Source organism: Megascapheus bottae, chromosome 2 (assembly GCF_031878675.1).
Source record: "Megascapheus bottae isolate mThoBot1 chromosome 2, mThoBot2.hap1, whole genome shotgun sequence".
NCBI classification, from domain to species: Eukaryota; Metazoa; Chordata; class Mammalia; order Rodentia; family Geomyidae; genus Megascapheus; species Megascapheus bottae.
In genome coordinates, this window is record NC_143510.1 from 5,190,510 (window position 1) to 5,206,573 (window position 16,064).

At 39.5% G+C, this 16,064-nt stretch overlaps 1 long non-coding RNA gene across 2 annotated transcripts in view; it reads left to right on the forward strand.

Annotated features, from left to right (window-relative positions):
• Positions 1 to 6,308, forward strand: part of LOC150066293 (uncharacterized) — a 71,962-nt gene extending 65,654 nt beyond the window's left edge. The window contains exon 4 of one of the 2 annotated variants that reach the window (XR_016532908.1): positions 6,192 to 6,308. This is a non-coding gene — a long non-coding RNA (uncharacterized LOC150066293). Of the gene's footprint in view, positions 1 to 2,218; positions 2,259 to 6,191 lie in introns of those variants that run through there. The other variant, XR_016532909.1, reaches the window with a different exon arrangement.
• Positions 6,309 to 16,064: the final 9,756 nt, after the last annotated feature.

The window sequence follows — 16,064 nt, forward strand, 5'->3', positions numbered from 1 at the left end:
ACTGGGGAAAGTGAATGAGATAAGAACGAGACAGGATATGAAAGCTGCAGACTAAAACCTTGGGCCACTCTGGATTGATGGCACTTACTGGGCACCGTACACTCCAGAGTGGGACTGTGAAGAGCTGAGGCTGGGTAGGACTGGAGATAACTGGGGGAAGGATGGTCGTCAGGGTCCTGAGGAGCCAGGGTGCCAGGAGAATTATTTTGGAGCATAATCAGTATAGGCCCGAAAGCATAAATACCCTAAAGTGAAGGTGAGTGATTGGGAAGCCAATATTTAAAATATACTAGGTTTAACCATCTCATTTATTAAATGTTTCTCTCTCTGTCTCTGGCTCTGTCTCTCTCTCTTTCACTCTTCCTCTTTTTTGCTAGTCCTGGTTTGAACTCTCAGCCTGGGTGTTCCTTTAACTCAAGACAAGGCTAGCACTCTAACACTCAAGCCACAGCTCCATTTCTGGCTTTTTTTGTGTGATGAATTGAAGATAAGAGTCTCATGAAATTTTCTTGCCTGGGCTAGCTTTAAACCACGATCCTCAGATCTCAGCCTCCTGAGTAGCTAGGATTATAGGCAAGCATCACTGGCACCTGGCTCTATTAGATGTTTCGTGAGGGCTTTCAATAGAGCACTGTTGTAGATCCTTAAAATAAGATATGACTAATAACCAATTTAAATTATTACCATAGTTATGTTTTGGGGATTTATAATAATTATAGTCATATTCATATTATTATATAGAATAATAAAATATGATTTATTCCCAGATAGAATTATCTAAGCTAAAGAGAATAAGGTGATAGTAAAAGAAAGAAATTAAATCTTAATTGCTTTTATTTTCATCACAACTTGAGAGATTGGAATGGATTTTAGATATGCTAGTTAATTCATCTGCAAGCCGTTCCTCTTACTCTAGATGAATAATCATGCGTTCATGTTTCATTTTGGATTTTATTACAATAATCATAATAATCTAAGGATATGTCTTTGAGAGTCGATAATTGTGTGTGTGTGTTTGTGTGTGTGTTAGTACAGGGGCTGCAACTCAAGATCAAGGTGCTATCTTTAAAGTTCTTTGTTCAAGGCTGGCACTCTACCACTTGAGCCACACCTTCACCTTGGGCTTTTTGGTGGTTAATTGGAGCCATAAGAGTCTCATGTGATTCTTAGATCTCAGACTCCTGAGTAGGTAAGATTCTAGATGTGAGCCCCCCCTCCCTACCTCCATCCAGGGTGTTTTCACATGTATACACAGTGACAAGATTAAATCTAGTGAATTAACATATCTATCACTTAAAAGACTTGCCATTTTCTGTTGTGACAAAAGGTGAGTTCTTCCTTAGCATATATCTACATGCCCAATATAATTGCAGCCACTGCTATATATGATAGAGCTTTAGAATTTTCTAATGCTGAAGCCTGTTTACCCTTCTGCCCACATTTCCTAAGTCCCCCATCATCTCTAGTCTTGATCTTCATCTCTTAAAAACCCCCTTTCATGTATGTGTCCATAAGTTCAAATTTTGTTTTTTAGATTGCAGTTGGGACTATGCTTTCCTTATGTGTGCCTTGTGTGTTTGGCTGGGCCTGGTGTCCTTCCATTCATCATTGTTGTAGCAGGTGATAGGGACATCCCATATGTCTCTGAGGTGGGATGACATGTCTTTGTTCATGCCTGCTGATGTGCACTTAGGTGGATCCTCTGCCTTTGCTACTGTGATAGTGGCTACAATAAACAGAACTAGAGGTCTCTGTGATGTAAGATTCTTGTTCCCATATTATTGGTGAATGCTTTAACTAAGTTGGATCAAAGCACACAGATCTGGATTTTGTTCTGCATAAATCATATGGCAAAGGCTTTTTCTCATCACAAGTAGTTACCTTAAATTTGAGTCGGATCCATGGATTTCAAAGTCTTTCATCAAGGTAACTAGGGAGATGAGCTTCTTGTGCAGCTTATGAGCTTCTTAGGCGTTCACTTCAATTGGCAATGAAATGGTTGGGGTGAAAGCAAAAGGAGTCAAGAGGCCAAAATTTGCCAAATTTTTCCAGGTATGATTACACATATCCATAATCCCAGCAGTTGACAAGCTTAGGCAGGAATATTTCAAGTTAGAAGCCAGCTTGGTCTGCATAATAAAATCCTATCTCCAAGCAAACTGAAATAAAAAAGCCAGGTTTTTGTGTTTTATTCCCCATCTCTTTCTCTCTCCTTTAGGTAGCTGGCTACAGTGGCAGTAAGAAGATGCAGCTCGGTATAAACATTTCTGCTTTACTTCACCTGTTCTCATTAAGTTAGGACAAGTTACATCTAAATATATCCCAGGAATAAAAATACCCTTGGTTTTATTTGAAATTACCAAGTACACTAATGCAAAATCCCGTCTCTCTGGAGTCCTTCTCTTGATCAATTCAAGTGCCGGGAAGGGGAGTTTCTTCCCTAAGATGCAACTGGTAAAGCTTTGGACACAGACATTTCCTGCATCTAATTTCACCTGAGTGTTTATCTTTAGACTTAAGGAATGGTCAAAGTAACTTACAATCAATCCTAGAGATTTAAATCTACGAAAGGTCAGAATGTAAAGAAATGAAAGGATTATTTCAATCATAAAAGCTCTTTTTTTTATCATGCAGAGAGGTAAATGAATATCCATCCGTCTGTCTATCTATCTATATCTTAGTATCTGTTTATCTGTTCTTCTGTCCTCTATCATCCATCTATATTATCATTGATCTTTCAACTTACCACCTATCCATCTATAATTTTCTAGTATCTATCATCTTTTATACTATCTGTGTACCCTATTCTATTTATCTATCTATAGTATTTATCTCTAACATCTATCTTTGCTGTATTGTCATTTTATTTTTTTAATTAAAAAATACCTTTAAGCCATTGTATAAAAGGATTTCCATTCAACATATCAATTTACAATGAATGAAAATATTCTTGGACTATGTATTTTCTTCCTATTTTGTGATCTTTTATATAATGTTTCTCTGTAGGTTGGTCTCCATGTAAATTGGCTGCCTCAGGACTACAAAAATACCTCACTGACATTTTGAGAAATGCATAATAAGTTTTCTCTTCCCTGTGAACATTTCAGTGGAGTGATACTTTTCCTTTCACCTTATGGTTTTCTTTGAAAGCTGCAAATCTGGTCAGTGTAGCTGAATGGGGGATCATGCCACACATGTTTCTCTCTAAATCTTGTAGCTAATGCATTCTTTCAGGAAAAAAAAATGTGAGGGGAGGAGAAGGAACTGAAACCATTACGTAATGTGGACTGACAACGTGTGGAGTTTCGTGGATGTGTGCCAGTGGGTCCTGTGGCTTACATTCAAGGCTTGGGTACTGTCTCTGAAGCTTTTTTTCCTCAAGCCAATCACTTTACCATATAAGCCACAGCTCCACTTCCAGTTTTTTGATGGTTAATTGAAGATGAGTTTCAAGGACTTTCCTGACTGGGCTCTTTGAACTGTGATTCACAGATCTCAGCCTCCTAACTAGCAAAGATTGGAGGTATGAGTTCCCAGCTTTTGACTAACAGGTGTTTTGGAATGTGTGGGATTCAAGCCCCTTGGATGGACGACTGATACTACCACCCATAGGATATTTCTCTGTGGTTCCTTTTCTCAAGTGTAGCTGTGATGATTTAGCTGCCTCTCTGTAGGTGTTTCTCCAAGCTTCAGTAGAAATTTGGAGCCCAGCAGGAGAAGCATTAAGAGGGTGGGGAAAATCCAACCACCGAGTCCAAGGGTCAGAACAGGGAGGGTGATGGGGTCCTCAGAGCAGAGCATCATGATTAATTCTGATTGGCTGTATAAAAAAAGGGAGGGACTAGAGAGGTGAGTGCTCACAACCCACAGGGCCCTGAGCACACTCTGAACTCTGCTAGCAAGAAGGCCATCCCCACCCAAACTGTATTTCAAACATGTATCCCCAGAATCATGGCCCCAAGAAAGTGTCTTTTCTTTATAGTTTCTTTTCTGGTATTCAGTAATAAGCCACTAACAATGGATTAATACAAAGGTTGGAGACTTGGGCTTTCCTTGGGGATAGATTTGCAAGCCAGCACTGGTGGCTCCCACCTGTAATCCTAGTTACCCAGAGGCTGATATCTGAGGATTGAGGTTCAAAGCTAGCAGGAAAGTCTGTGACATTCTCATCTCCAATTAACCAGCAAAAAGCCAAAAGTGGAGGTATGGCTCAAGGGGTAGAGTGCTAAACAGAGCAAAAAGACAATAGCCAGGCCATAAGTTCAAGCCTGAGTAAAACGCATAGGCCAATAGTTTGGTTTCTTGGTGTTGGGGCCTCATACTTTTTCTCAGCTCTTTTCCTCATGGCTTGTGTGTTACCACCTGAGCCATGCCTCCACATTCAATTCTATTGTTTCTGAGAAGTAGATGACAATATGATAAAAGTAGTCCCCTAGCTAAAATACCCTTAATGTTCAATCTATTCATTCCTCACTACTCTGTAGCATTTGTCAACGACTAAACTGTTTCTGTACTTTTGTATGTTCTAAAATACCATACAAACAACATCATATAATATATATCATGTAGTCTTTTAAGGTTTTTATTGGATTTAATTATAGGTGAAAGTTTTCTTTGTCTTTTCATGACTTGATGATGCCTTTTTCTTTTTATCAGTTGTGGGACTTGAACTCTGTGCCTAGGTGCTATCCCTGAGCTCTTCAGCTCAAGTCTACTGTCCTATCTCTTGAGCCACTTCTGGTTCTCTGATGATTGATTGGAGATAAGAGTCTCACCACTGTCAGGATATATTAAAGTTATGGAGAGTACACCTTGACAATTGATAATACACTAGAATTATTGTCGAGGCCCAGAATTAGGAATAATCTGATGTCTAGAGAAGGTTAAAAAGACAGAACAATTCCTAGCATCAGTACACAAGCCATAGAATGTTTCTAGGATTCAAAGAAATCTGTTGGTCTGCATTGTAATCACAGGATGCCACATCCACAGTCAGATGGAATGGTTGTCCAGTTCCTCACCTGCTTGCAGATACCAGTCATGTCATAAATGCAGGGCCAAGTAAAGTGAATTGCATTGTAACTCCTAACACAGACTTTTATGGCTGTTATATCTCAAAGGTAGAGACCTCGAAAGAAACTAAAATCCTTGAGAAAGAAAAGAAAGAGAAACTAATCAACAAACGAGTTAAGACCAAATATGAATCCTAATATCTCCAATTGTAACACAACTCATACTTACGCTTGTATCAAATTGGGTTCTGTTTTACTTGCACAAAAAAATGAATAGCTAGCCTAGGATTTTAATGTAAAATATTTCACTGGTAGTTCAATTGGCTCAAAGCATTCATCAGAAAGATATTATATTGTGAGAAGTAATGCACCTACTATCTGGCGAATGTAACTCCTCTATACATTACCTTGATAATAAAAAATAAAGTTTAAAAATTAAAAAAAAGTCTCACGGACTTTTTTTTAGTGCCCTGTCTGCCTTTGAACCATGATTCTCAGATCTCAGCCTCCTGAGTAGCTGGGATATAGGTGAGAGTCCCAGGCCAAGCACACACACACACACACACACACACACACACACACACACACACACACACACACACAATGGTCCTAAGTACTGGGTGAAAGTCAGTGTAATAAATGGACATTTAGCAATGTGTCCATTGGGTATAGAAGGAAGGGAAGCATTCTTTAGTCCTCATCTTAGTCCTTAGTGTGACCTTCTGCTTGTGTGTGGTGAACTCTTATCTCTGCATCTTGCACACCCTGGGCAGGTGAGACAGCATGGCTGCAGCCAGCCAGACATGGGTACTTTTCTTCTCCCTGGTGTGTTAGGGTCTTATTTAATCCCATATAACAATACGCTGATTAAACAGATATTCATAATGGAAGAGCTTCTTTCCTTCCTTCCTTGCTTCCTTCCTTCCTTCCTTCCTTCCTTCCTTCCTTCCTTCCTTCCTTCCTTCCTCTCCCTCCCTTCCTCCCTCCCTTCCTCCCTCCCTTCCTCCCTCCCTCCCTCCCTCTCTTTCTTCCTTCCTTCCTTCCTTCCTTCCTTCCTTCCTTCCTTCCTTCCTTCCTTCCTTCCTTCCTTCCTTCCAATGGAAGAGGCATTGATAGCAGTATAACATGTTAAATACCTAAAACAGCACAGTAATCTATTGAGTTTTATTTGTTGTGCAGAATTATCTGGCTGCCCTATGACTGACAAAAAAGAATTATCTGGCTATACTGTTATACAACTTGGAGTGCCAGCCTCACAAACACCAAGAAACTGTGTTGTACTGCAACACTACAGAAATCAAGTTGTCACTAGGTGATTGTTTCCATCTCAATTATTATCTTAAAAGAAGATTAAACAACACCTCATCATGCAGCATATGACTATAATAGTCATATAGTTTCTCGTGTGTGTGTGTGTGTGTGTGTGTGTGTGTGTGTGTGTGTGTGTGTCCTACTGTTTCTGAGCATTTTTGCTCAAGGCTAGGATTTTACCACTTTGAGCCACAGGTTCACTTCCAGTTTTTTAGAGGTTAATTGGAGATAAGAATCTCATGGACTTTCCTACCCAAGGTGGCTTTGAACTTCAATCCTCAGATCTCAGGCTCTGAGTAGCTAGGATTACAGGTGTTAGCCATCAGTACTTGGCTCTCAAAATGTTTTCTTTTCCCCTTTTGTAAGCAGAAGAGATACAGTAGGCAAAACTCAGAAAAATATGAGATGCCTCTCAGTGTCCTTTATTTGTGTGTGTGTGTGTGTGTGTGTGTGTGTGTGCGTGCGTGCCTGGAATTAGTTCAGGGTTTTGGTTGGGCCTTTAGGTCCTAATTACACATTTATTCTAAGGAGAGACATAGAGTTATAAATTGAATAAAGAACTCCAATAAGAAATTTAAAAAATAATTAGAATCGTGTATTTCATCAGGGCTTATCTTTTCAGGTCTGTCTTATCTCTTCTGTAGGTTGCTTTCCCCTGCTTTACCAGCTACCCTGCAGAGACAGCCTGGCAGTGGTAGAAGTTGAAGGGTGATAATTAATCGCAACCCTATCCCCCCCACCATGGGGAACCAATTTTAGAGATACAGGAATGAGACAGATGAAGAAAAAAAAGTATATCAGCTGTATTCCTGGCGAGACTGGATTAGAGAATGTGGGTTGGATTTAAGGCAACATTGAATTTCTACTACTTGCCCTCCTGAATTAAACCTCCTCACCACCTGCAGGGAAAATCTTCCCAAGAAGCCTAAGTAACCAAGTAAGAGGCAAAGCTGACAGACTCTGGGGCCAGGAGCTACATGACACAGAGTCTTAATTCAGTTCAATAGGAAAGCAAAGGACAAGGAAAAGTCAGAGATTCTCTAACCTGTCGGACAGACAATTATGAGTCATCCAGGAAGAAACACGACAGCAAAATGGCATGCATTTCTTCTCAAAGCAATTGTTTGGGCTTATTCTTAAAAAAAAGGTCCAGTGGGGGCAGGTATCACAGTTTTCATGTGGGTGAGATATCTTTGATTAGTGATCACTAGAAACAGGAGTATTGTACAGGACAAATTTAACAGAAAATCTGTTAGACTTGCAGAGATGATCTCTTGGTAGATAGCTTAAATACCTGCCAATGAGCCAGGAATCAGTGGCTCACACCTTTATTTCCTAGCTATTCAGGAAGCCAAGATCTGAGGATCACACAGTTCAGAGCCAGCTCAAATAGGAAAGTCCATGAGACGCTCATCTCCAACTAACTACCAAAAAGCCAGAAATGGAACTGTGGCTCAAGTGGTAGAACAGTAGCTTTGAGAAATTAAAAAGGCACATGGATAACACCCAGGTCCTGAGTTCAACCCCCAGAACCAACACAAAAATCAACAATCAATCAATTTGTAAATGACTAAAGCATTACTTTGTAATTTTATTTTCTAATGTACAGTATTAATAATGTATATTTTAGCAATAATTTAATGTAGAATTTATTTCTGATTAGAATTACTAATGCATACATTTCTAATGTACAGAATAACAATAAGAAGAGTGTGAATATTTCCAGGTTTATCAGTAATTTATAAATTGTTTCAGGAGCTTTATTACTCTATTACTCTCTATATATTTTTCTGTCATTTCAAATAGCGTATTTGTGTAACTCGTGGAGAGATCATGACTCTTTATTTTTGTTTAGCTCAGTATTTTGTTCCTATGAAAAGCAGCATACAACAATAAAATAATTATCAAATGCAATAAATTTAACATCAATATGATGCCACTGTCTAATTTGGGAGTGCATACTGAAACTTACTTTGTCTCAGCAATTTCTTTAATAACAGTCATTTTCTCCAGAATAGAAATCAAGATCACAAAACACATTCAGCTGGCAAATCCTGTGTCTTTGTTATACTTTTTTTAATTAAAGAATTTATTAACATTGATTTTTACATCATATTTCAAATGACATGTTTAACAAGTATTCAAGAAGGGAATCTCTATATACAATCGCTGGCACTTAGATTTTTTATTAAAGAATTTATTAACATTGATTTTTACATCATATTTCAAATGACGAGTTTAACAAACAAGTGTTCAAGAAGGAAATCTCTATATACAATCACTGGGACTTCATTTTTAGAACTTAATCAAAATTAGGCTAAGGGTTTGTATGTCATAGAAACATATTAATTTATGAAATAAAACATTATGTCTATAGAGTCATAGGTTTTTATGTCTATAGAGTTATGTTTATATTTCCATTACTATGTCCATAACATTGGGTATGCAAATATTGAGTCCTCGCTCTTGTACTCTTTGGATTTAATAGCCACATATTAAGGATACCATGCGCCTTTTGTTCCTTAGGTCTTCACTTGTCTTACTCAACATGATTTGCTCTAGATTCATCCACTTCCCTGCGAATGCCATTATTTTATCTTGTTGGCTATGTAGAATTCTGTTGTATATATATACCACATTTTCTGGATCCATTCATCTGTAGTAGGGCATCTGGATTGTTTCCATCACCAGGCTATTGTGAATAGTGCAGAGTTGAACATAGCTGAGCAGTGTCCTTATCATATCTTGGGTTATATTGTTCAGGGTAGATGGCCAGAAGTGGTATGGCGTGATGGTAGGTAAGGTCAGTTTTCACTTCCCTCCACACTGCTTTCCAGAGTGACTGAACTAGCTTATAATCCCACCAGCGGTGCAGCAGGGTTCCTTTTTCTCCACAACCCCGCCAGCAACTGTCATTGGCTGAGTTCAGAATCTTGGCCATTCTTATTGGGGTAAGGTGGGTATCTTAGGGTTGTTTTTATTTGCATTTCCTTTATAACCATAGATGATGAACATTTTCTCATATGCGTTTCTGCCATTTTAATCTCTTCTTCTGATGTCTCTCTTTAGTTCCCTTGTCCATTTAGTGAATGGTTTGTTGGGTTTCGGGGGATTAGTTTCTTGAGTTCCCTGTACATACTGGATATTAAGCATTTTTCAGATGTATTATTGGTAAATATCTTTTCCAGGTTGGTTGGCTGTCTCTCTACTTTTGTGAATATGCTTTTATCTGTACAGAAACTTTATTTTTAGGTAGTCCCATTTATGGAGTCTCTCTCCAATCTGTTGTGACCCTGGGATTCTGTTAAGGAATCTTTTGCCGGTGCCTATGAGTTCCTGTGTCTCTCCTACTTTATCATGTAGAAGTTTCATGGTTTCCGGTCTTTGATCCACTTTGAGTTAATGCTTGTGCATGGTGAAAGGCTAAGGTCAATTTTTAGTTTTCTGCATGTGGCTGCCCAGTTTTGCCAGCACCAATAATTGAATAGACTGTGTTTGTTCCACTGTATATCTTTGGCTCCCTTGTCAAATACAAGTTGCCTATAGGTATGTGGTTCTATTTCTGGGTCTTCTATTCTATTCCACTGATCTTCTGATCTGTTTTTGTGCCAATACCAAGGAGTTTTTTCATTATGGCTCAATAGTAGAGTTTGAAGTCTGGTATTGTAATACCTCCAGCATTGCTCTTTTTGCCTAGAATTGTTTTGTCTATTCTAGGTCTTTTCTTGTTCCATATGAATCTTTGGATAATGTCTTCTATTTCAGTAAAGAATGTCTTCAGGATTTTGATGGGAATTGCATTGAATTTGCATATCAATTTTGGCAGTATACCCATTTTCACTATGTTGATTCTCCCTAGCCCTGAGCATGGGATGTCTTTCCATTTCCTAGTGTCATCTTTAATTTCTTTTGTTAGGCTTTTATGGTTTTCATTGAATAATTCCTAAGTATTTTATTCTTTTGGGGGCTATTTCGAATGGGATCATGTTCTTGATTTGGCCTTCTGTTTGTGTATAAGAAGGATACTGACTTCCGAAAGTTAATTTTGTATCCTGCCACTTTGCTAAAGTAGTTTATTAATTCTAGGAGTTTGGGAATGGAGTTTGTTGGGTCACTCAAGTAGATGATCATGATATCTGTGAATAGGGAAAGTTTAATTTCTTCTTTCCCTATGTGGATCCCTTTGATGTCCTTTTCTTGCCTTATTGCTCTGGCTAAGGGTTCCAGCACTATGTTGAAGAGAAGTGGAGAGAGTGGGCATCCCTGTCTAGTTCCTGATTTTAAGGTAAATGGTTCCAGTCTTTCACCATTTAGTATAATACTGGCTGTAAGTTTTTCATATATGGCTTTAACTATTTTGAGGAATGTACCTCTTATTCCTATTTTTTCTAGTGCTTTCAACATGAATGGATGTTGTATTTTGTCAAATGCCTTCTCCGCGTCCAGAGAAATTATCATAAGATTCTTATCCTTAGCTCTATTGATGTGATGTATTACATTGATTTATTTGCAAATGTTACACCAGCCTTGCATCTGTGGGATAAAGCCTACTTGATCATAGTGTATGATTTTTTAAATTTGTTTCTAGATTCTGTTTGCTAATGTTTCATTGAGGAGTTTTGTGTCTGTGTTCATTAGAGAGATAGGTCTGTAGTTTTTTTTTTCTTCTTCTTCTTTTTTTTTTTTTGCCAGTCCTGGGCTTAAGCTCAGGGCCTGAGCACTGTCTTTGGACTTTCTCAAGGCTAGAGCTCTACCACTTGAGCCTCAGCACCATTTTCGGCTTTTTTTTCTATGTATGTGGTACCGAGGAATCGAACCTGGGTCTTCATGCATGCTAGGCAAGCACACTACCACTAGGCAAAACTCCCAGTGCCTATTTTGTTGCTCTTTCAAAGAACCAACTTTTTGATTCTTCAATTTTGTCTATGGTAGATCTTATTTCAGTCTCTGATATTTCTGAATTTATTTTTGTTATTTCTTTTGTTCTATTTGTTTTAGAATTAACTTTTCTTGCTCCTCTAGGTGTTTCCAGGTTTTTGTTTAGGTTATTTACATGCTCTTCTTCTGTCTTTTTAATATGCACTCCTAGTGCGATAATTTTGCCTCTTAGAACTGCCTTTGCTGTGACCCATAAGTTCCTTTGTGATGTCTCTTGGTTGTCATTACATTCAAGGAAATTTTTAATTTCTTTTCTGATCTGATCTGTTACCCAGGGGTTATTCAGAAGTGTGTGGTCCAGTTTCCATGTGATTGAATGTTTTTTGACTTTGACTGCAGTGTTCAGAATTAGTCTGACTCCACAGTGGTCTAATAGAGTGCATGGGATTATATCAGTCCTCTTGTATCTGCTTAGGTTTTCTGTATGAACTATTATATGATCTATTTTGGAGTGTGTTCCATGTGCTGCTGAGAAAAATGTAAAAAGTTTCGCCGTTGGTTGGAAGACTCTGTATATCTGTTAAGCCCAGCTGGGCTATGGTGTCATTTAAGTTGATGGTGTCTGCTTAACTTTTGTTGAGTTGACCTGTCATTTGTTGAGAGTGGTGTATTGAGGTCTCCCACTATGAATGTGTTTGAGTCTATCTTGTTCTGTAATTCTAAGAGAGTTTGTTTGTCGAATTTGGGTGCTCCCGTGTTGGGGGAGTAAATGTTTATAACTGTAATATTGTGGGTATGGATTGTACCCTTTACTAATATGTAATGGCCATCTCTATCTTTATGTACTGATTTTACTGAGAAATTAATTTTGTTGGAGATTAAGATGACTACTCCTGCTTTTTTGCATAGTGCATTGGAATGGAAAATTCTTTTCCATCCTTTCGCTTGGAATTTGTTTCTGTCTTTAGCAGTGAGGTGTGTCTCTTGGAGGCAACATATGGATGGGTGGTGTTTCTTAATCCAGTCTGCTGCTCTGTGTCTTTTGATTGGATTGTTCAGCCCGTTCACATTTAGGGAGATTATGGAGAAGTGGTCAGTGTCCATTGTCATTATTTTTACTTCTAAGTTTCTTTCTCTCTGTTTCCCTCCTTTTGTGTTTAGTGAATTATAGATATTTGCTTCTTGATGAGGGTTCTTGATGTTCTACAATTTGTTCTTGATTAATTAATATTTTTTGTAATGGTGGTTTAGTGTGCACGTTTTCATAAAGCTTCTCTTTGGAGTGAAATATTCTTGTTTCTCCCTCAAATGTAAATGCTAGTTTTTCTGGATATATCAGTCTGGGTTGGCAGTTGTTGGTCTTCAGGACATCAATGATGCTTTTCCAAGCTTTTCTTGCATTTAGGGTTTGCGTGGAGAGATCTACAGTAATTCAATTTTTTTCCCACTATAGTATAGCTCTTTCTTTGTTTTTTGCAGCATTAAAGATCAATTCCTTGGTATTTAGGTCTAGTGTCTTTATTATGATATGTCTAGATGAGTTCCTTCTAGGATCCTGCCTGTTTGGAGTCCTGAAACCTTTAATAATGTGAGTATTTTCCCTTTTGAGGTTGGGGAACTTCTCTGCTATGATTTTGATGAATAAGGGTTGCATTCCTTTGTCCTGAAATTTGGCGCCCTCATCAGTCCCTATTATACGAAGATTAGATTTCTTGTCTGCATCTGCCAGGCCCTGGAGTTCTCTCTGGTGGATTCTGACTGATCTTTCCAGGGTCATGATTCTCTGTTCCAGCTCTTGTGTTTTATCTTCCATTTCTGATGTTCTATTCTCCATCTCAGTCAATCTGCTGCTTAATGCTTCTATTTTTGCTTGAATTGTGGACACTGAGCTGATCATGTCTGCTGAGATGGTATTGAACTTTTCTTCCACTTCTCTTTTGAATTCAAAGAGTTCCTTGGAAATTTCTTGCTTTTGTTTTTGAAATTCCACTTTAATTTCATTGATCATGTCCAAAATCATCTCCTTGATTAAAGTCTTATTTCGTGTCTCTTCAGGTGTCATTTCTTGGGATGGTGACATCTCTCTCGTCCCTTCGCTCTTGTTTCCTTTTGGGCTTTGTGTAGGACTTTGATTATTTATGTATGTCCTAATTCGTCTTTGCACTCTTCTAGGCATAGAGAACTGTTGTTGTAGGTTTGCTCTGTGATCAGTAGGTGGCAGTCTTTACTTGGATTGGGACCGGTGGTTCTGGGAATCTGCATATGCCTGTAGTTCTTGGTCAAATTGATTCTGCTGCTGACTAGGTCAGAGTTTTCAGTTTTTGCAGGTGTTCAGCCAGTTCCCAGAGGCTGTGTGCAGCTGCACAACTAGCTCTCAGCCCAACCCGTGGCCTCACAGTTGGCTGCGGGATGGATCAGTGCGCTTCAGTCTCAGCGGGCTGGACGGGTGGTTGGTTTTCCTAGTCTGTTTCCAGGGGCGGGCCCCCGACCAAGGGTCTGGGGTTTGGGAGTTTCCAGGGGCTCTCAGCTAGACCAGCTGATTTCTGCTGTGTTTCCAGGGGCAGGGCCCAGTCCAGGACGTGGGCTCTGAGAATGGAGCCACGCCTTCCTGACTCTCAGGAGGGGAGCTTGGCTGCTGGTCTGCCCTTCAGTTCCCTGCTGTGTTTCCCCTGCTTTGGCCGAGAGTCTTTGACTGTGTGGGGCCCCTTGGTGCTGTCTTGCTGGGGATTCCCAGCTGGAGGGTGCCCTGCTCAAGATTTGAGGGAGACAGATGCTGGTTCCTAGACTCTGCACATCCCACCCGCTGTTGGAAGGCAGGGGCTCAGCGCCCCCCACTCTCCAGATCCAGTGGCCTGGGAGAGGAACCTGTTGCGTGGGTGAGCTGGGACACCTCTACCCCCTTTGGTGAGGTGCTGGGTCTTAGTGCCCGCCTGCCTGTCAGTCTCCAGTCAATGGTGTGGGGGAGGGGGCTGTTGAGGGAAGGGACAGATTTCTAAATTCCTTGCCCCCCTGTACTTGCCAGTCTTTCTCGGGTGGGGTGGAGGGGTCTGAGTTAAGTTCTATAGCTCGCCACCAGCTCTGCTTTCCCGCTGGGTTTGGGGACTGGCTGTGCTACCAGCTGGGCTATTCACTCCTCTGCGTTTGGTTGTGGGTGCTCCACAGTTTTGGAGAATCATTCACTCCCCTTGGATCTCAGTCGCCACCTGTGCTCCGCGTCTGGGTTCCGCTGCTTGCTGTTCTGGTCTGCGCTGGTTCCTGCCTCTGGCTTCTGGCGCTGGCCCGGTCTATGCTGGTTTCTGCTGCAGTCGGGGCTGCCCGGCTTGGAGCCGACAGCGAGGGGTGGGGGAGGGGTCCTCGCGTTCCGAATTCTTTGAGAAAGTTGGATGTGAGCTTTATCTGGATTTCTTTTCCGGTTTGAGTCCTTCTCCGTTGCTTCTTGAATTTTTTTTGTGGATTTCTTCAGGTAGTTGGCTCCTGGGATTCCCTGGTTCTCTCTTTTTGTGGGAGAGAGCTCGGCAGCATCCCTATTGTCTTGGCGCCATCTTCATACCTCTTATTATTCTTTTTTTTATTGTTGTTGTCACCTATATTTTCTGTGCCTGTAGTAGGGTTTGAACGCAGAGCTTCACTATCCCTTAGCTTTATACTCAAGCTACTGCTCTCCCACCTGAGCCACACCTCCATTCTTGGTACTGTGTGGGGAATTAGAAGTAAGAGTCTCTTGGAGTTTTCTGCATGGGCAGATTTTGAATGTAGATCCTCAAATCACATCCTCCTAAGTAGCTAGCATTGAAGGCATGAGCCACGAGCACCAGATTCTTTGTCACTTTTGATATACAGGCATTTATTGAGTGCTCCCTCTCAGTAATTGAAGGATGATTGCATTATTTGCCCTTTCTATATTTATATAAAATACAATTATGAGAATAAAACTTTCAATTGAGTTCCCTTGTCTACCTTTTTTAGGACAATATAGATATGTATATAGACTATGTATAATATATAGTATAAAATATATAGTATAAAACATATAGTATATATAATATTTCATATACTTATATACTATATATAGTATTCTATATATGTTATATAGTATAAATATATATACTAAAATGCACAAATTTTCTATGCCTATTTGGTAGATTTTGACAGATGAGCATACCTTCATAACACATAAACTGTCGGGACAGAATATTTATACTAAAGTGTTTTCTTATTTTCTTTTTTGCTTTTTCCTCCAACATTAATTCACAGAGATGAAATTATAGTTCATGTTATTTGTGTTTGGTTTCTTTTTGTACCACATATCTGCAAAATCACAAATGTGTTTGTATAGTAATATAGTATCATCAGATTCATATTTTTTAGGTCACCGTGTTTTCCATTCTTGCCAATGGTCAAAATAAAACAGTGTTTTAGTCAGTGGACCACATAGTGATCTCATAGGTTATAATGGATCTGAAGAGTCCTATTGCATAATGAATGGATAGGTTACAAGCAAAAAGAAAACAAAGCTGAAGAAGACAAAGGCAACAGAAAAATGAAAATTTGCAATGACAAACTGAGTAGGTATATTTTCTGAATTTAACAGGTTTTTAAAAAAGTTTAAAAGCCTATATGAGCCTCTAATATACATATTAAAAAGATTTATTAGTAGATAAGCGGCTGAGCTCTCAGGATCCCAGCTTGAAGCCAGCCCAGCAAGAAATTCTGTGAGATTCTTATCCCCAATTAACCACCAAAAAGCCAGAAGTGAAGCTATGACTCAAGTTGTAGAGCGAGCTCCAACCTGGAGTGAAAAAGCCAGAGCGTAATGCCCAGACTCTGAGTTCAAGCCTCATTACAAACACATATGTGTGCATG